Source organism: Crotalus tigris, unplaced genomic scaffold (genome assembly GCF_016545835.1).
Source record: "Crotalus tigris isolate CLP2741 ecotype Arizona unplaced genomic scaffold, ASM1654583v1 scf7180000024359.8030256, whole genome shotgun sequence".
Taxonomy (NCBI): domain Eukaryota; kingdom Metazoa; phylum Chordata; class Lepidosauria; order Squamata; family Viperidae; genus Crotalus; species Crotalus tigris.
Window position 1 is genome coordinate 6,113,550 of NW_024100528.1, and position 20,955 is coordinate 6,134,504.

The following is a 20,955-nucleotide window of genomic DNA, read 5'->3' on the forward strand; positions in this document are numbered from 1 at the left end:
AGGAGACTCTTCTTCCAAGTTCGAGTCCTCCTTGGATCCTTTCCTGATAGCTAAGGCAGAGAAGTGCATGATACTATTAAAATTTATTTTCATTTACTCTAGCGCCCTGAACAATGATGCTGACTATCAGGCAGCTATGTATGTTCATTTGACCACAAACTAGGATTGACCCCTTATTTCGATTTCTGTCATTCAGCAAATTCTGCTTGTGTTCTAATCTACACACAAAATTTTCCTTTAGACTGTCATTCAATACAAGCAGGTTAGTAAATCAGAAAGGACTAAACAGCCCTATATGAGGCAAGTATAGCTTCAGATGCCTTCCTGGGCTGGGACTCTCCTCAAATACACTTGCCTGCCTAGAGCTATCCAAGGTCCTGCAATTCAAGCTAGATGTCACACATTCGCCAAATCAAAACTATTCTGGAATCCCTCATAAAAACCCAAATCCTTTTATTCATGAGGTCATTAGAAATAGACAGTATGCAACATGTATTTATGCCAAATACTTACTGAAATTGATAGAATGCCACTCACATCACATATGTATATTAGCCTTTGCTCATTTTAAAAATAATTTACAGGACTTATATCATATCTTCATGTGTATATAATCTACTCTTTATTGTTCTGTTATGATGTTTATTGTTTGCTTTAAGTTAGTATCATGTAGACTTCAATCTTATACAGTTAAATTTGCCATATAATATATTATGCAAAAATGCGCTGTAAAAGGTAGTTTAATCAGATAGATAGATAGATAGATAGATAGATAGATAGATAGATAGATAGATTAAAATCTTATCAGTCTTAACTAAAATATGAGAAAGGACTATTTGATCTCATTTTATATATCAGGCATTTCTTTACAATGGCATTTTACGTTTCCAGTAATGTTGAAAATTTGAGGGAAAGGGAAATATGAGAACAGAAATAAACAGTATTGTAATATTAACTTATTTTATTGCTCATGTACATCACTGTTATGAAACAAATATAATGTCCCAGAGGTCCTTTTCAAAAGATAACTGGACTTTGGTTTTTTTCCCCTTGAAACCATTTCACTTCTCATCTAAGAAGTGAACTAAAGAAACTTCTTGGATGAGAAGCCAAACATTTTCAAGGAAAAAGAAAGTCCAATTGTTTTTTGAAAAGCACCTTTGGGACAACCATGACCTATGTTGTTGAGAATCTCCATAGATATTGAGACAAATATAACTTTTTACTTACATTATAAATTTTAATTTTCATAACGAACACAAATTTGTTATTATGTTTAGTCTACAGAAAAGAAAGCTAAGGGAAACATAATAGCAGCCTTCCAATACATGAAGGAACATCACAAGGCATAGGATACGGACTTATTGTCCATAGAATCCAAAAGTAACACAAGAACCAGTGGCTGGAAACTTCACTCAAGAGTAATCCACATTTGAAATGAGAAATTTCCTGACTGTGAGGGTTATTAAGCACAGGAACAAGCCTGCCTCCAGAAGTTGTGGGTGTTCCATCACTGGAGATTTTCAGAAAAAGATTGAACAGCCATTGGTCCAAGATGGTCTGACATTTCCTACACTGGGCAGCACTTCAACTAGAACAGGGCTTTTCAACCAGTGGTATGGGTACCACCTGTGATACATTGGCACATGGCAGGTGGTACACGAGCATCCTAGAAAAATGGTAGCAGGCAGGCGTCTTGCTCGGCTGTGGCATGGAGGGCACTTTTTTCAATGCTATTGTAACTTCGAACAGTCACTAAGCAAACTGTTGTAAGTCGAGGACTACCTGTACTTTATCACTTTTTTTCCTTTTGGGGGGGTCATCAAGTTTTCGACACCTTGCTAGGCGACTGGTGGTACTTGGATGTTGCCATATCCTAAAAGTGGTACAATGGGTAAAAAGGTTGAAATGCCCTGAACTAGAAGACCTCCAAAGTCTCTTGCAGCCATACGATTCTAAAACTCTGTATTTAGTCACTATGCTAACATATGATACATTGAATACTAGATTATACTGAACTCTTCCCTTTCTCCTATTTCCCTAAAGCAAATGTGTGTGACTTATTTGACCACCACATTATGAGGGAAAAGTTGATACTTTCTTGTAATTCTGTGTATGCACACAGATGAATACTTAAAATAAAAAGTATCCTTTTGCATCAATAGAGAAGGGCGCTGCTGCTTTCTTTTAAAGCTATAAATATATCAAATTTGTGGAAACAAGTGCTGAAAGACCAAAGTTTAAACTTCCTCTGTAGATGATAAATGCAAACCAAATCAGTTCCGGGTGCTTATTTTAGAATAAAAAGAGATGAAAATCCTTTTACACTACAAATTCTATGTAGTCTTCATTATAAGTTTCAGACACATCGATACAGTAAAACAATCTCAGGTTTATTGTCATTTAGCAGATAGAAATCAAGGCTGACCTGCATCTTATGATAAGTGTTGTTACTAGTAGCAATATTTATAATTAACACATCTAATTTGGTTGTTGCTTTAAAAAGCTAATACATGTCTGATTAAATTGCAGCGTACTGAGATCAAATGGACATTCATTTTATAGTGGAATACAACCTCCCTGTGAAGTGTGAAATGCCACCATGTCTGGGACCTCTAGTTTGTGTAATTAGTTGGCCATAAAAACTAAACTCATTGATCTGTACAAATAGAAATTACACACCAAGGAAACTAAATCTGGCACAAAAGTCTTGAAATTAAAGTTCTATATCATATACAACTTTTGTTGAATGTAAAAATATAAGAAAATATAATACTTTATATTCTTTAAAAAATTTAAACATATTAATCCATGTTTCATTTTTTCATAAGACAGTGAATTATCATAAGTGTTAAAAACATTTTGTTTATGTATTTCAAAAATATCTGGTGATACACATATGTAATGTAATATAAGGATCCTAGATAAGTAATATAATGTTCTCATCAATCTAAAACTGACCCATTTTGTAGACAATATTTTAGCATTAGAGATACTCTTACTTTAGATAGTTTTAGATATAAATGAAGATCCATAAGATACCTATGAAATTATGAATCATGTGATTCACAATCTTTTCATATATGATCAAATCTAAAATGTAATTAGGACATTTCATCCACTTAACAACATAACTGGAAATATTTCTGCATACTCGGCAATGATGCCTAAAATCTGACACTTGGTTATCAGTTTCCCATTCTATGTTACCCATATACCGTACCTTAATCTAGGTGTGTCAAACTCAATTTCATTGAGGGCTGCATCAGCATTATGGTTGCTTGCAAAGGGCCAGTTGCTCTCCTCTTCTCTCCTTCAGGCTTGCCCCACAGAAGCCTCTCCTATTCTATAACCTTCTGTCCCTCAGACTTGCCCCACCAGCATCTCTCCTCTCCTTCCTATGGCCTTCTCTCCCCCCTCATTCCTCCTCCTTCCCACCAAACCCCCTCCTTTTATATCCTCTCCTCTCTTCCCCCATGTGTTCACTCAATGCCCGGCTGGCCTTTTTATGCAGCGCTCATCAGCTGGAGCTGCATGCACTGATTCTGGGGTCCCCACCAAACCCCGGCAGTCCCGTAGCTCCAGCTGACTCTTCCCCTGAAGACTGCATGCGGCTGCCAGCAACCCTCCAGACCACCGGAAGCCCCAATCAGCTGGAGCCATGTGGGCCAGTCCCAGAGCCTCAGCAGAGCCCCAGTAACACTGCAGCTACAACTGACTCTCCCCCAGGCCTTTCTGCAATTGCTGCTGCTTCAGCTCATACGCACACCCACTACATAGATTTGGCATGCAAGCAGACTAATAGGAGGAGGTGATTGAGTAATCACCTCCTCCTATTAGTCTGCTTGCATGCCAAATCTAAATGAATCACAGGCCAGATCTGACCCACGGGCCTCAAGTTTGACATATTTGCCTTAATCTATTGTTTTATTCTAACTCAAAATTTTGACTTTTCCCCCCCAATCATATCCAGTTCTCAAAGATCGCCTGGGCAAGTCCCTGCAGTTTTCATGACAAGATTTCAGAAGTGGTTGCCGTTGTCTCCTTCCTAGAACTGGGTGAATGATTGGCCCAAAGTCATCCAGTCGCCTTTGTGCATAAGGCAGGAGTAGAACTCATGGACTCCCAGTTCTAGCTTGATGCCTTAACCACCTACATCAAACATATTCTTGATTTTTTAAAAAAGTCAAATTTACAAATAATAGGTCCAATTCTTAACAACCAAAGGTAACTGTTTTTCTTATAAAAAGAAGAGGGATGAAATATGACAAAATGTGTACAACATATAACTGTAGAGATAAATATAATAACCATCTTCTAATATAAGACAATTGGACAATATATTCTCCCAATCTGTAAATATATAATAAATAAACAATCATTATGCCAAAAAGAATTTGTAAGCCAATGTAATCAAAATATTACACAAACATTATCTTTATATTCATAAATTTAATTCAGGCTTCTCATGATAGCAGTACATAAGGAATAAGGAGGGATGTATGTATTTGTACTGCAAACAGAACTGTTAAAGAACAAAACTGAACTGAAATAAAACAGGCTAACAGAAATGATCATTATTTTTAGAAAGCTCAAGTCAAGTTTTTTTATTGAAATCAAAAAATAAATTTCAGTAATTATTTATAGCCATCAATGATAATTTTTGACAAACTCAATCATTGTACTAGGAACCCATTCATTCATAGAAATCCAGTAGATTAAAATTAGAGCTGGGCTATTACAGGATGATCTATTTCATGAAAAAAATATACATAAAATATAACAAAATGCTCTGCCTATTTCAATTTCTGTAAAATGAATTAAAAGATTCATAGCACAGTCCAATCCAGAAAATCAGTTCAGAAAGAGAACGAACAGCAACTATTCTTACTGTAAAATGTATACCAAGTCAGAAAGGGGCACAAAGTTAAGATGGCATTAAACAACAGGACATCTCCCAGCATACTGGCTTTGCTCTATTTGAGGCTAGCAAAAGCCTTCTCTCTACTGCAGTCACTTGGCAAGCACACACTTGGCTGACTCAGCAGGCATCCAGTACCTCTTGTCAATTACATCAAGATACTGCTGAGGCTAAAAGGACCATTTCAAATAAAGTTGCAGTTAAAGAACATGGCTCAGGGAAGAAAAACTCCTCTCTCTTGCCTATACAGGTTGTTATCCAAATAAAGGCTGAAACACACTGCAAAGGTTGTTTATGTCCATCACCACTTTAAACCTTTAACCTTTAAACCTTCAGAATTAAATGTAAATAGATAAATTTCAGTCTGGAAATCAGTCAAATTCTATGGAAGCTATAGCCTTCTTGAAAAATGGTTTTGTAAAGGAACCACAGCAAATGACAAAATTCTAGAGAATCCAGAAGAAAATAGATGTTATATATACACAAGAAGACAATGCATGTATTATCCAGAAGAGACAAACCATTTGGACAACAGCATGGAGACAGGAAAAGCTTACTATAGGTATAAACAAAGGCAGAAGAACACCAACTGTTTCAAGAGCAAAGAAAGGGATTAGCACCAGGACTGATGCCAGACAAACAATCAAGCAGTAACAATAGCCTAATCAAAGTACTACCAAGAAGAAATAATATCCCCACCAGCACTGACAGAGCAAGTTTCTGTATATAAACAGAGAGCAAATCCCACTCCCTTCTAGCACTGAAGATGTTATCTAGCTGGGTAACAAAACATCTGCAGGAAAACAACCAAGCTCAGAGAGCACCTATATATACCGTATATGCCGGCGTATTAGGCGACCTGGCATATAAGACGACCCCCGTCTTTATAGCCGGGCCGCATTCCTAGAACGTCGTCTTATACGCCGGAAACTACCAGTATTTCTGGCGTATAAGACGACTCGGCGTATAAGACGACCCCCATCTTTGGTGCCGATTTCAGCGCTCGCGGAAGTCGTCTTATACGCCGGCATTTACGGTATATGTTTTCTGAGGTTTTCGCGGGTGTTTGTATGTAGGTCTTTGGTTATTCGGGTTTTCTCCCGCGTAAAATTGGAAGTGTCTTGGCGACGTTTCGATGAAGTCCCATTCGTCATCTTCAGGCTGGTGATTTCAGCTTCGTGTTTCGAGGAGCAATGTGTGGTCTTAGCTGGTTCTTCCTTTTAACTGCCAGCGGGGGTGTGAACTGATTGGGTGGGAGCTTGGCTGTGTTCTGATTGGGTGGAGGTGTGTTCTGATTGGTTAGGGGTTTGGCTGTGCTCTGATTGGCTGGGGGAGTGTTCTGTTTGGGTGGGGGCTTTGTTATGCTCAGGTTAGTCTGAGTTGCAGGGGGTTTAAGATGGTGGGCTGCCTTGCTATTTTTTGGCTTCGCGTTCGTGGTCGTGCCTCATCATCGGTGTGGCTTTAGGTTCACTTTTTGTGTGGATGTGTGGCGGTGACATCCTGTGTGGTTTTTGTGAGTGTGGGTCTGGTGTCATTTTTTGTGTCTTGAGATAGAAAAACGCCCACACAGCATGAACAAACGAGATGATACGTCCCGCCTACCAGCCATTTGGAAACCCGCCCTTATTGACAAACAACTCCCTAACACAAAAAAATGACACCAGACCCACATTCACAAAAACCACACAGGATGTCACCGCCACACATCCACACAAAAAGCAAACCCAAAGCCACACTGATGATGAGGCACGACCACAAACCAGAAGCCAGACCACAGCTGCATCATTAGCCACTTTAAACCCGTCCAATCCATACATGAAGCAAACTGACACCCTCCATGAAGATGAGGCACGACCACGAACGCGAAGCCAAAAAATAGCAAGGCAGCCCACCATCTTAAATTCCCCCTGCAACTCAGACTAACCTGAGCACAACAAAGCCCCCACCCAAAAAAAACACTCCCCCAGCCAATCAGAGCACAGCCAACCCCCCAGCCAATCAGAGCACAGCCAAGCCCCTAACCAATCAGAACACACCTCCACCCAATCAGAACACAGCCAAGCTCCCACCCAATCAGTTCACACCCCCGCTGGCAGTTAAAAGGAAGAACCAGCTAAGACCACACATTGCTCCTCGAAACACGAAGCTGAAATCACCAGCCTGAAGATGACGAATGGGACTTCGTCGAAACGTCGCCAAGACACTTCCAATTTTACGTGGGAGAAAACCCGAATAACCAAAGACCTACATACAAACACCCGCGAAAACCTCAGAAAACATATACCGTAAATGCCGGCGTATAAGACGACTTCCGCGAGCGCTGAAATCGGCGCCAAAGACGGGGGTCGTCTTATACGCCGAGTTGTCTTATACGCCGGAAATACTGGTAGTGACGGTCACAGTGTCCCAGGGTCATCTGAAGTGACCAAAACCTGCTGCAACCACCCAGCAGATGGGGAAAAAAAAACCAAATGACCCCCCCACCCCACCCCCGCTGACAATCCTCAACAGAAATACTCACAACAATGAAAACCTCAGACAGGAGGAAGAGTGTGGCCGGGCGGGCAGGCAGATGTTTTGCTTGGCTGTGGCTTGGGGGGCACTTTTTTCAGTGCCATTGTAACTTCAAACAGTCACTAAGTGAACTGTTGTAAGTCAAGGACTACCTGTACTTTATCACTTTTTTCCTTTTTTTTTTTTTTTTGGTCATCAAGTTTTTGACACCTTGCTAGGCGACTGGTGGTTCTCGGATATTACCATATCCTAAAAGGGGTACAATGGGTGAAAAGGTTGAAAAGCCCTGAACTAGATAATATCTTCAGTGCTAGAAGGGAGTGTATCATGAGATATCACAATTAGTGAAAGCTTAATAAAAATTTACAGACCTGATAACTGCCCTATTATATTAAGCTGGATGTTTTAGGATTCACACTTCTTTAGTCTTGTTCAAAACTCATTCAAGAAACCTTGAAGAATCTCAGGATCTAAAACTACACTACGCTTCTTCCCAGTCCATTTACCAATCTGGTTTAAAGAGTATGTTACTTTTCTTTTGCTTTGTTATAGGCTACATAGGCACACTATTTAAAAGTTACCAAAATTAATTAATTCTATAGCAACTGAACTATTATCAACAGCTTAACTATAAAGATAATGATGAACAGAAGGTAAAAAATTGAAGTAGTTAAGGATAAACATTTCCTCCTCTATCACAACATTATGCGTATAAACACACCAACTGCAGACCTTCTATTAATGCCCTTGACAGATAATCTTTCCCTCATGAGCACTTTAGTTAAAACATTTATACTGTAAGCTTTTCCAAAGCCATAAAAAAGCCTCTCATAAACATTTCTGTCTCTATAGAAACTTTAATCCTAAAGTATCTCTAAATACTAGTAAAACATATCTGGAGGTTCAGTATTAGTTTTACAAAACCTAGTACATAGAACAAAGAGAGGGAGAAAGATATGGAGATTATTCAGGATCCAGCTGTAGTAAACAATGGGGTAGTAGTTTAAAAATATATAATTATTTTATGCACGAAACTATGCATGGTCATGACTGAATAAATTCCACAGGATAACATATGAGGGACAAACTAATTGTAAGTGTAAGTTGCATAGTTTTCCCCTCATTTCAAATACACATACATACACACTGTAACTATGAAAGCTAATATATGAAACAATATCACTACCGGTATATATATGGGATGCCACATCATTCTTTTACCCAAACTATTTTAAAATCACCCCAATCTCATTCTTCTGCTGAAAAACAATCCATACATTATGCTAGAAAAGAAATGCAGTGTGGAAAACAATTCTCGATATAAACTATTGCAAATAAAAGAATTAATCTTTTCCCCCTTAGATTCTGCTTCACACTGCAACCTTTAAAACTGAATTTTCTAAAAACACATGAGGAAACTGAACATCACTGGCTGAATAAATAGCATTTGATAAAAGTCACTTTTCTATAAGATAGACAGCTATCCAATTAAGATAAATAAAAGTAAATTTAAAAAATTATTTTAGCACTGACCTAAAGTTCTATATACTTCTATGAAGTAAATTTAACATAATTTAAATATGAAAATACTGAAGGTTCCAATATCCATTTCAAATGATAGATTTTTTATATTAAAGACCACTACTTTTTTCAGTAAAGTACATAGGCTAATCCAAAAGACATAAATGATTTTCAAAAACATATTTGATAGCCAAATGAAGTATCAATGATCATGAACAGAAGTAATTTTAATTTTTCTTTAAAAACGTCCTAGAAATAAACTTGTGAGACGTTTTGTATCTTTTTTTAAAGAACCTTTTCTGACCTTTTTTTTTTTTCATGGTGATTGGGATTACGGGAAACCATAGTCCCAATACACATGGAAGCTATGAAGTAAAGAACAGCTGCCTGAAAGCAGTTTGGTCTGAAAAAAAAAAAACATTTAGTTCAAGTAGATTTACTCCAGTGTCTATAAAATGAAACTCATGAAGTTAAACAATCCAAAAATAAAATATTGAAATAATCCCTTCATTTTGTTTCTGTGCACAGAATTTTTGAAAAATGTTGCTTGAGATCTATGGCTTCCTCCAGTTAATAAGGTACTAGAAGATTAAGATGCCAAAAAATTAAGGGGTATGAATTAAGATTTTTTTTCCTGGAAAAATGTATTCAAATGTTTGCTTTTATGCACTATTAGAGCATAAAGATTATTCGGAAAATCACTGTCAATCTATTTTTCACCATGTATTGTATAAAGCAACAATAAAGTTTCTATTCTATTCTATTCTATTCTATTCTATTCTATTCTATTCTATTATACTTAATACAATAATTAAAGCTATGGTTTTAAATTTATTCAAAATTATATAGACAAACTAGCATTGAAATATTACTGTTATACAACCTTTATTGTAGGATATAGGGAAGAAAAACTTTGCAAATATATTAACTTTCTTAGATACAGGAAGGGAATAATCGAAGCATCAATATGTTTCAATCAGTGGAAAAGTACTTTAATCTCTGATGGAGGGTGGCACTTTATAAATATTTGCTCTCTACATTTTCCCTGGATGCAACTCTTACTTTGGCAAGAGGGTATAAATACAAAAAAAGAAAAGAAAGTAGTTTATGCATATGGTAAATGAACAAAAAATAGGAGAAAAATGTTGATCCTTTCTTATTACCATTCTGTTCTGGCTATCACCTGGAAATAATATAGGATTGAGATCACTGATAAATTTGCAGCTGATGATCTTCTAATTGAGATCTACCTTATTATCATATTATGTTGATATGGAACCAATCAGCCGAGTTATTTCACTCCTCCTAATGACAAGTCCTTGAGTAGCACATAACAGAACCCTATTTTCCCGTGTCAATCCATTCCTAAACTTTAAATATGTATTCTGATCACTGGCTTTGACACTGGAAACTTTGCATCCCCGGGAAAAGCTTAGGGCAGGGGTGTCAAACAGCTGGCCCGCAGGCTGGTTGCATCATGTGGAAGGCCCATCCACTCCAGTTCTGGCAATGCAAAAAAAGTCATGATACGTCCCGACACATCACATGACACAGCAAGTTTGACACCTATGTCTTAGGGCATCATTTTAGAGTGACCTCAACTGAGTGATGATATAAATATCATAATATTTATCTACAACATGTAAGGACAAAGGTTTGAAATGGTTAACAATGGGCTATCTGATCTTTGCCTCGTACTACACCAAAACTGTAAACACAATAGACAGTAAGCTTGCATGCTACTGTGAGTCTAAGCGTGTTATAAATCTTAATGTTCAATATGATTCTTTGGAATTCTGCTTAGAAATGCAGCCTTATCTGAAGTAATATATCAAATGTGACTATAAACTTGATTTTAAATTATTTATCTACCGTACAAGTGGCTCCCAATGAATCTTGTCGCATTCCAAATAATATTATATTTAGAATTGCAGTTAATAAATTGTTGGATAAGCTAAATGGCTACATTTACCCTTTGTAAAATGAAATCTCTATACAAGTTATAATAAAACATGCAAGGTATAATAAAACATTACATATTTCGCATAAAGAAAAATAAATGTGCATTGGGATATGTTTAAATAGTTTCTCTCTTAGGACTGAGGCAAGTCACTTTTGTTCCTTTAACTTAAAAAGGCAGAAGGTAATTGGAACACATATAAAATGTCAGTAAATATATCTAACAGGGCCAGTTTGTTGTAGCAGCTAAGGCAGAGGTCCCCAACCTTTTGGACACCAGGGACCGGTTTTGTGTAGAGAGGTTTTTCCACGGACCAGAAGATGCATGGTTTTGTGTGCTGCCTACATCCTGTGGATGACGCTTTGCTTCTTTGTGCGGACTGGTTGCTGGCATGCCACAGCCCGGTGGGGACCCCTGGTTAGAAACCAAGAGTTCCATCCTAGACACAAAGCTAGCTAGGTGACTTTGGGCCACTCTTAGCCCTAGGAAGCAGGCAATAACAAACCACCTCTGAAAACTTGTCAAAAAAACTACAAGAACTATTCCACATAGTTACCAGGAGTCAATACTAATTTGAAGGCACCAAAATGTGGATGTGTAAAACACTACTCAACATTAAAGCTGAATGAGTCTTTTAAAGCAATTTTCATAGTTCCTTACACATCCCCATTTTAGTATTTCCCTGTAATAGGAAATGTCACAAACTGAACTGCAGGAGAATAGAAAAAGGAAATTTCTGTTGTGGCCACCAGGTTGCATCTTGGATGCTGATAGTTATGAAACAGTATCTGAGATCCACATGTGCCCCAATCCTGGGAGAGCACCAGGTAATAGTGTGCAACAGGCATAATATTTTAATAAGAAATTTCTGCCCCTACACCTCTAGTTGTGTTTTAAGAAACCTGCATATCTTGTAACCATTCATTCTTCTCAAATCATCAAAATAGCAGTGGAAAATAAAGATTATTCAAAAGCACAGAAGAGACAAAGGACTCGGCGCCTGGCTTGTTCCAAAAAAGGAAAACACTGCAATTCTGCACTGCCTCCCTTTATGGAAATGTTGATCTAACAAAGCTAGGGATCCAGGCAACACGGAGACTGATTACATCAAATGTGTATAGTAATGACAATTTGAAGAAATATAACACACACAACAGCTTTACTGCAAAGCTTTTGGCACATGTTTAATTTTTCTCTTCTATGCAATCTCGTTGATATACTGCAGGAAATAATGTTGACGTATGCAGAAGCATTTGCATAGAAACATACTTTACTGCTTCCAACCATTCAAGACAAAACTTACCATAGACTACCACAGGGGGAAAAAAAACTGTGTAGCATCCCATTTAAGAGAACTGCTAAAATAATATGCAATCAAAGAAGTTTACAGAAAAGATGTTTGCTATTCTCAATTTTCCCCAAATACAAGATTGCCGTTCTTTTTCACAGATGTAAAGAAATGGAAATAAAAGATTTGAAGGAATAGCGAGACAAAGAAGAATAAAAAAAAGTCCCCATTATCTCTTTCTGATAACTAAGCTACTCTACATATTTACAGTATTCCTTCTCAATGTCCATTATTTTATTCATTTTTCTTCCCACTAAAAAATTAGTAGCTATTTCAAAAAATGTTTTACATTATTCCTTTCAAGCCTTTTTTTCCCACCTCACCTTTTAAATTAAAAGGTATTTTAAAAATGGAAAGCTGGCACGCTGTAAAGCAAAATGCTAGCCTCAGGCATGCTCTTCATTTCTGAAAATGCATCAAATATCTAAAACATTAATTCAAGCTTCCTGAATTTCAAAAAAGTAGCCTTGGAAAGAAACATGCATGCCTGGCTCTCTAAGCAAAAAAAATTCACTAGATAGGGACTACCACAGAGAAGGCCTCTTTCTACTGCCTGCAAATTTTAATTTCTTTAGTGGCAATTCAGTAAGTAGCCTCTAAAGATCATCCTAAACACATATACAATGCAGGTTTGTGATCTTAGATATCCATGCAGCATGCCTAGATCAACATTTTCAATTAATTTGTATGATTTGGGGGGAAGAATTAAGTAACAGAATATATTGCTTGCAAGTTCTTATAAGCACAAAAATATAAGATTTTTCCCTTTTTTATTTTAAGCAGTAAAATGTATATATCTACGTCTTAAAAATGTATAAATTGCCTTACTCTAAGGCTCTGACATGTACAAAATAAAATAACACATGCAAATTTAAATACAAAAAGATATAGAACAAGAATTTTGTTAAACCTGTGAAAAGCAAGGGCTTAATATACACTTCAAACTCTCCTCCCAGCACAAATTCTAGTAACCTTTTATTTCCAGTTTTTTTTAAAAAAAAAAAAAAATCTAACATTTTCACTTTATTAAATTTATATGCCACTTTTTCACTGCCACTTTATCTAGACAACAAGCAATATCATTGAAAAATAGTTGCATTCATTGTGTCCTCTTTAAAATGTAGAGGAAAATAAAGCTTCTTTGAGTATAAAAGCTGAAAAATACAGTTCAAATTTATTTATAAAGTACTTTTCACAATAAATTTGAAATGAAATGAAATGAAATGAAATGAAATGAAATACCGAAGGAAAGAGTGTCCTTGCCCAATTTTAAAGCATGATCTCTGACATGCCAAATAAAACCTGGTTTGATCTCAAGATGACAGAAATTATTCATCTCTACTGGCATATGAATTTATTCAAATACCCTAATCACTTAAAACTTCAAAGTCTATATAATATTTTGAATTGAAACCACGATCACATTAACAACTATAGATGGTGATATTATGATCTGAGTGCCAAGACCTACCATGGTCAGAATTAGCTGCATTCTGTTAACTTTATCATATGAAAGTCCCATCATCTGGTTGACATTCAATCAAGGTATATTACTGCACATCACTGCATATTTATATCTTTAGAATCTAATAAATTAATTTCAATAATTAATTAATTATTAATTAATTTCAACAACTGATCATTCTACAAATAACACAGAATCACCTTCTACCTATGACATTGCTTCTCACCAACCCAGTGACTTCCAGATCTACTCAGGAAGGTTGCTGCAAGTATATAAACATATCCAATGGGATACATGATTTTATGTTATATGCTTTATGCTTTTATAATTCCAAGTATTCAGCATGAAAAATAAGCCCAGTGAGGTCAAACCAGACAAATGTAATCACCCAAACAAAACTAGAGCTGGAAGTGCATTGCCTTCCAGAATCTGGTGCCCCTATATAAGTGAGACTACAATTTCCATCTTGCACATAATCACACACTACAGTTTTCTCCTAAAACAATGATAAACTAGAGAATTCTGACAAAGGAACAAGTTCTACAGCATGCAATAGTAGATACGATGGCTATATTTTAGAGAGAAATACTTTTTACCACACAGCTTAAAATGAAAAGAGCATGAAGTTTTTGTTCTGAATGGCAAGTATGACAGACATTTGTAACTGTCATTGCTCGACACATTTCTGAGCTATGCCAAGCTTCATTCCTGATATAGACTTCTTACTTACCGGCTTATATCCAAGCAAACATTCTGAGTTCTTTGAAAACTCAAAATCGAGTAACCACATAAATTGCCCTCATGTAATAATGCCATCAGAAAATTAAAGCATGACAACTATTCAGAAGGTTGAATAAACCTTAAAAACAAAGGAAAGCTACCATATTGCTCTGAACAACTCCAAATATGTTGTGTATGCAACTCTCCTTGAAAGAAACTGTTTACAAGCACTCTTGCATACTGTATTTTTTAAAGTATAATAGAAGCATCCTGCCAAATAGATGAGTCACCAGAAAAGGAGTAGCTAAATATCCCCTAAAAAGTACCATGGGGAATACTGTTTATTTTGCCGTAAAATATAAAATGTTCTCTAGTGACTAAGATTTGGTCCAAGGAGCCAAGAATATGCCATCTATACATTCCAGCACAGATCAGAACTGCTGAGTGCCTCTACTTTCTGCTGTACAATATGGATGCAAACTATTTTAGGTCTCCTTTAAGAGACCTTGGAAACAGCATCCCAAATCTGAATGTTTTGAAGTTTCTTACTCCATACAACTAAAGGAATAAGGATACAATGCAATTAAGTCTCTTGCCACTAAATGAAGGAAAGTTAGGTTACTTCAGAAGGGCAACAGACTGGATCAACTATAGAATAATCAAAGTTAAACAAAGAATTCTACATCTAATTCTGAGGTGGAATAAAAAAAGGGGGAATCCCATTATTTTAAATCCTAGTTCTATAAATAGGAACATTAGGAACCAGATATTGACAGAGTAGATGCTGATGATCATCTGGCAGTAAGATTAGTTTTAATATAGTTTTAACATGTGCCTGGTCACATACTTTTTGCAAATTAAGCAGTAGTTATCAAGATGGAATACAAAATCTCATCCATAATACTGTCATTTTCTTTTAAGGCAATGCCTGAGTTATCTAGAAACTATATTCTTTGGGCATTCTTTTCACTTAGCTTCAAAACTGAGAAACTAAAATAATTTTTAAAACATATTATAAAGTGTTTGTTCATGTTTGCTTTGGTTTTTTCCATAAATGCATCTTTGAAAAAGGAAAAAAGAATACCAAAAAGGCATATAATATCATACATTTGTTAAAACTGAGTGGATTCCTATACCCTATTCCAACTATGTCCATTTGTCCAAATTATTGCTACTTAAATAAACAGCAAATAAAGGTAGTACAGAAAGCTGGATCAGATAAACATAGCCCATTCATTCTGAATGCAATTGTTTATAATCTTAGACAAAATCTCAGAAAACATCCCCCTGAGATTATGCAATTATTTTTCCACTAACATAGGCACTAAATGGCAAAAGGAAATTCTGTTCTGCTGCACTGTAAAGAATAGTGGGCAAGAAAGCTTTGATAAAACAGATGATTTTCCCCCCCCCCCTTTTAAAATGGTGATAATGTTTTCCTAGAGTTATCAGTGATGACATGGATATTTCTATAAAAACAACGATCATTTTATTACTATCTTCCTCAGAGGTGTATCTTAATTTTTCAGCTCAGACTATAGCCCTGAGATTTCCTGATGGTCTCCTAACCAAGTTTTAAGCATGTTGATCCTGTTCAACATTTCTGAGATCAACCAACATCATAGGTCCTACCACCTGCTGCGATGTCCATTTAAAGCAGATTACACAAATACTCATAAATCAGTATGGCAGGTATTGTATAGTGGCCATCGTACTGTTCAGTTGACTCTCTTTCCAGGCTTGTTGATCTGATCTCTAGGATAGTGCTGGGATCTTCTCATTTTCTGATGTTGTGTGACCTCAGTCTACGTATCTTGCCCAGTTTGGCAAAACTTAAAGTTCATGATTCCCAAATAATCTCTGATCTAAATTATACAGGCAGTCATATAGAAATTGTGTCTCTGTCTCAGAGTGACTGATTGGTGACCCCAACATTATGTCTTGTCCATTGCTGTGATCAGATTTACATCTTGATACAATCAGGTTTAACTGTAGAATAAGGACCCATTAATACAATTCACCCCAGGAATCTGAGGAATCCACAGGATTTCTGAATAATCCTTGATGAATATCCCAAACATTTGACAGATTGTTTCAGTGACCTTGCCCTCTGAATAAGTGCTTTCTATTCCTGATCTTAAAGAACATGTTGATTTTCTGAGAAGTTCCAGAACACAAAGCATTAAAACAAAGCTTGGTATAGCAGGAGAAAGTCCAAAACTGAATTTATCAAGCATGGTAAAATCTCAAATTCAAACCTATATCAGCATGATAAGAACAGCAAAGTATCATTTATATCTCATCTCTTATTGCATTGGCAGGCTGTCAACCAGATGCCTTGTTTTGGGTAATAAATCCCCTCTTACGAAGGGATGTCCAGGAAGATCTTGTATTTGGCAGCTACAATTGTTTTGTTTACAATTTTGCCAAGAAAATCACCCCTGTCTTGCTCAGTCCTGAACAGAGTCTATGGTGCCAATTGGGGTATTATCTATCTGGTTATCTGGGTTTTTTTTTGGGGGGGGGGGGTTTGGTCTGGGGATTCTGAGGACAGGTGGATATCTGATATCTCTGGTATCTCACTATGTGAGAGGTTGTGGTCAGTCAGTTAAGAAATAAAAAGCAGGTATATTGCCATCTTATTTTATAAACAACTCCTCAGTCCAGATGGCAAGAAAAGTGGAAAGAAGAATTTGAAGAAGGCTACAGTACACCCCTCCCTAAGAGAGATTCTCTATCCATAGGCATTTCGTAAGTATTGCTTAGATCTTTCCCCATTAGGTTGCTGAGTAGATAGGGATTCAACTGCAGAATATATACCTCATTTAGATGTCTCTCCAACTCTTGACACTAATAATCAAGGTATCCTCTTGAACTACCTCAGGAAATGGAGACTGGGGCACAATGTTCCATTTCTACCTCAGTAATCCCAATCAAGAGCAGTTGGAGATCAGCCTATAGTCACATTCCTCAAGAGTTCCATAAAGTTAGTCTTCTCTATTAACATTAGACAATCCATGATCACTTAAGTCATCATTTCAGAGATATTGCCCTACCAGAGTCCTCAATGCCTTCAACAATGGCAGAGCTTCTAATATACTTCATGGAGATATTCAGAGATGCATCAGCCTTGAAAATAGCCCATCTTGAACTGTATAGCATAATCAAACATCATGAGCTGACTATAGGAAATGTTTATGATATTTTGCATTATGTCATTAACTGTCTTATAATAATTTTTGTCATAAAATGTTTTACATAATTTGCCAAATTTCAATTCCACAAGTGCCATGGGTCCCAAATGTTTAAGCATTCTGTAAGTTAGCCCATTTAAGGTACCTTGGTTGAAAACGTTTTGTCTCAAAATTGCACCATTTTGCCCAAAGTTTACAAATACAAGAGTTTTAGTAGCATACTAGGCAACTCATGTTATGTTGGATCCTCATTTCAGAAATATCATATTTCTTGATGATAGAACTTCTAATGTACTGACTTCTGTAGAAAAGTTGGGATAAATTCAGAGATGTATCTGCCTTGAAAATTGCCCATGTTGAACTGTATACCACAGTTGAACATCAGTACAGTAAATGTTTTATGTCAGCTAGGAAGAATGCCTTTACTGTGGTACCCCCTGTCCTATGAAACACCCTTCTCTGTGAAGTTTGGCAGGCATCTACCTTCTTATCATTCCATAAAGCTTTTTCCTAAAGTACTGGTTTTTTTTTTTTCTCCAAGTGCTGGGATAAGATGAGGTGACTGCACATCAGAAACTTGACTTGGTGCCAGATTTTTGTTTTAATTGTTTTAATATGGCTTTTATATATTTTAACTTTTGATTGGGAGCCAATCACACTTTGCTACAAGGTGGGCTGCTATATAAATGTTTTAAATAAATAAATAAATTTTGCATTATGTCATAAACTGTTTTATGATAATGTTTATATCATAAAATGCTTTATAAAAATTTGCCAAATTTTAATTTCACAGGAATCATACATCCCAGATTTTGAACACTTGCTATACAGTAAACCGGTCAATTTGAGATACCTTGGCTCGAAAATTGTTGCCCTATGTGGACCATTTTGTCCAGTTAAATATTACAAGAACAAATTTTAATAGTATATAGATTTATATGAAGCCAGTGGCAGAGGTCATCCAACATTTCATGTACCTAGAGAGTTGCCTTCTAAATCTGGTCCCCTATATCCAGAGATTAGATGGGATGAAACAGACTGTAATTCAGTTCTAGTTACTGTTCATTCATTATGGGTTTTAGTAACTTCTTGAATGGGTATTAATGCCCCTCATGGAACAAGTCTATGTTTTGGTCCTGCTAAACTCACAGATCTTGCTAGATAAACAGGTGGGTGCTATGGCCAATAGGACATTTGCCTAGTTCTGGTTGATGTTCCACATCAGCCCTTCAGGGAACACAAGGACCTGCCCACCGTAACTGAGAGCCATCATATAATTAGATACCAATCAATCCTAAGTGCAGTGGTTGTATATTAACTGACACCATTTACACTTCTGTACTGGTTGCTTGCTTGTTTCTGGGTGGAACGTAAAGAGCTAGTTTTGACTTATAAGCCCTACATTGCTAGCCATTCAAGTACTTTCAACCACCACCAAAACCCACCACTACTAAGAAAATCTTCCTCAGATAAGCTACTTATGGTTCCCCAATTTTCTAAAGTGAGACCTACAATCACAAAATACAGTTTTTCTGCCCTGAAACACACTTCAGAAGCAAGTCTGTTCCTTCTTGGTGATTGCCAAGAGAGGTCCTGTGGTTTTCTTGACAAGATTTCAAAAGTGCTCTGCCACTAACTGCTTCCTAGGGCTAAGAGAAAGTGAGTAACCCAGGGTTAGGCTACTGGGTTTGTGCCTAAGGCAGGACTAGAAGTCCCTCTCCCTATTTCTAACCTGATGTCTTAACCACTACACCAAACTGGCTGTGATAATAATTATAATACTATGCTATCTAGTGTTATTATAGCTTTAGCTGATTTTGTTATTATTATGGTTTTGTTATAAGCCACAATATATTATCACTAATAATTTGGTGGCATATAATATTGATGGAAATATTTAAATTTAATTTAAATTATATTAAATTAAAATGTTGAAGCTACAGCTGATTCAGAGTGCAAGTAGTTACACACACACCTTCGGATTTATTTATTATACACTTACTTAAAGTCCCAAAGACTCTGGAGAGCTTAAACCATCAAAAGAAAGAAATTACAATAAAACCAATTAAAAGGAAGGTGGAGATAGAAGATTAAAAATGGCAAGATGACAGGCCCTATAGAAATGAACGAAGGAGTCATTCTCCCCCATCAATGGCCTAGGTGAAGAGCTGTGTCTAAACAGCTCTTATAAACAAGAGCAGCAGAGGGCTATCCAGATCTCAGGAGAAATCTCACTCCAAAGGGCAGGCTCTGCTACAGGTACATTCTGGGGTCCCAAAACATGACATTGATTAATTGAAGGAACCTAGACATGCCAACCCTGCAAGATCAAAACAGCCAGACAGATACTATGGAAGACAAGAGAGAACCAGGCCCTTAAGCCAGTGGCCCCCAATTTTTGGACACCAGGGACTGATTTTGTGGAGAGAGGTTTTTCCGCAGACCAGAAGGAGCATGGTTTCGTGTGTGCTACCTGTATCCCACGGATAGGGCTTCCCTTGTTTACATGGCCCAGTTTCTGGCATGTCACGGACTGGTGCTGGTCCACAGACTGGGGGTTGGGAACTACTGCCCTAGGCGACACCACTTCTGCACAAGCTAAACTGTTTTGTTTAATAGACATCTGGGTGAATATAAGCTATTAGATATATATCCAATAAAACCCTTCATGTGAATTACATGGCTAGGATATTTGAAGGTACCCAGCAACAATTTCCCCTGCCTTCCTAATAAGGATTGGTCCCAGATCCCACATGTTAAATAATGCCATTTAGTGGGACCTAGAAAGTGTGCCTTCTCTATTTCAGTGTCTGTCCCATGGCAGTAGCTCTTTCCAAAATCCAGATGGCTGGATTTTGGAAATACTGGCTTTTAGAATTATCTTGAAGATCCAGTTCTTCCCTTTGGCACTGGACCAAGATGATGTGTGAACTATTAATATTTTATTAATATTAATATGTTTAACATAAATATTAACATTTGTGTTAAACTAATTTTTACCTTTCTACCATAGGTACATGTATATGTGGTTTATTTTTGTTCCCGCCTCTGGAATAATTATTTGTATTGCATTGACATTTTTAAAGTTTTAGCCATTCAGACTTGCTTATGAATGAATTGCCATCTGAACTAAGTGAATATATTTCTTAAAGCAATGGCAAATCTCAACTGTCCAAGTAGAAACTAATCCACTTTCTAAATTCTAGCATTTTATGTGGCCTAATATACTTACAAACATAAACATGTATTAAAAGCCACAATGATAGCAACATGACACTATGCACATCGTGAGATCATGATGTAAAAACTGCA

At 36.8% G+C, this 20,955-nt stretch overlaps 1 protein-coding gene across 1 annotated transcript in view; it reads right to left on the reverse strand.

Moving 5' to 3' along the window:
• The window catches only part of IGSF11 (immunoglobulin superfamily member 11), a 192,752-nt gene that overhangs the window by 167,074 nt on the left and 4,723 nt on the right, over positions 1–20,955 (reverse strand). The window lies entirely within an intron of this gene.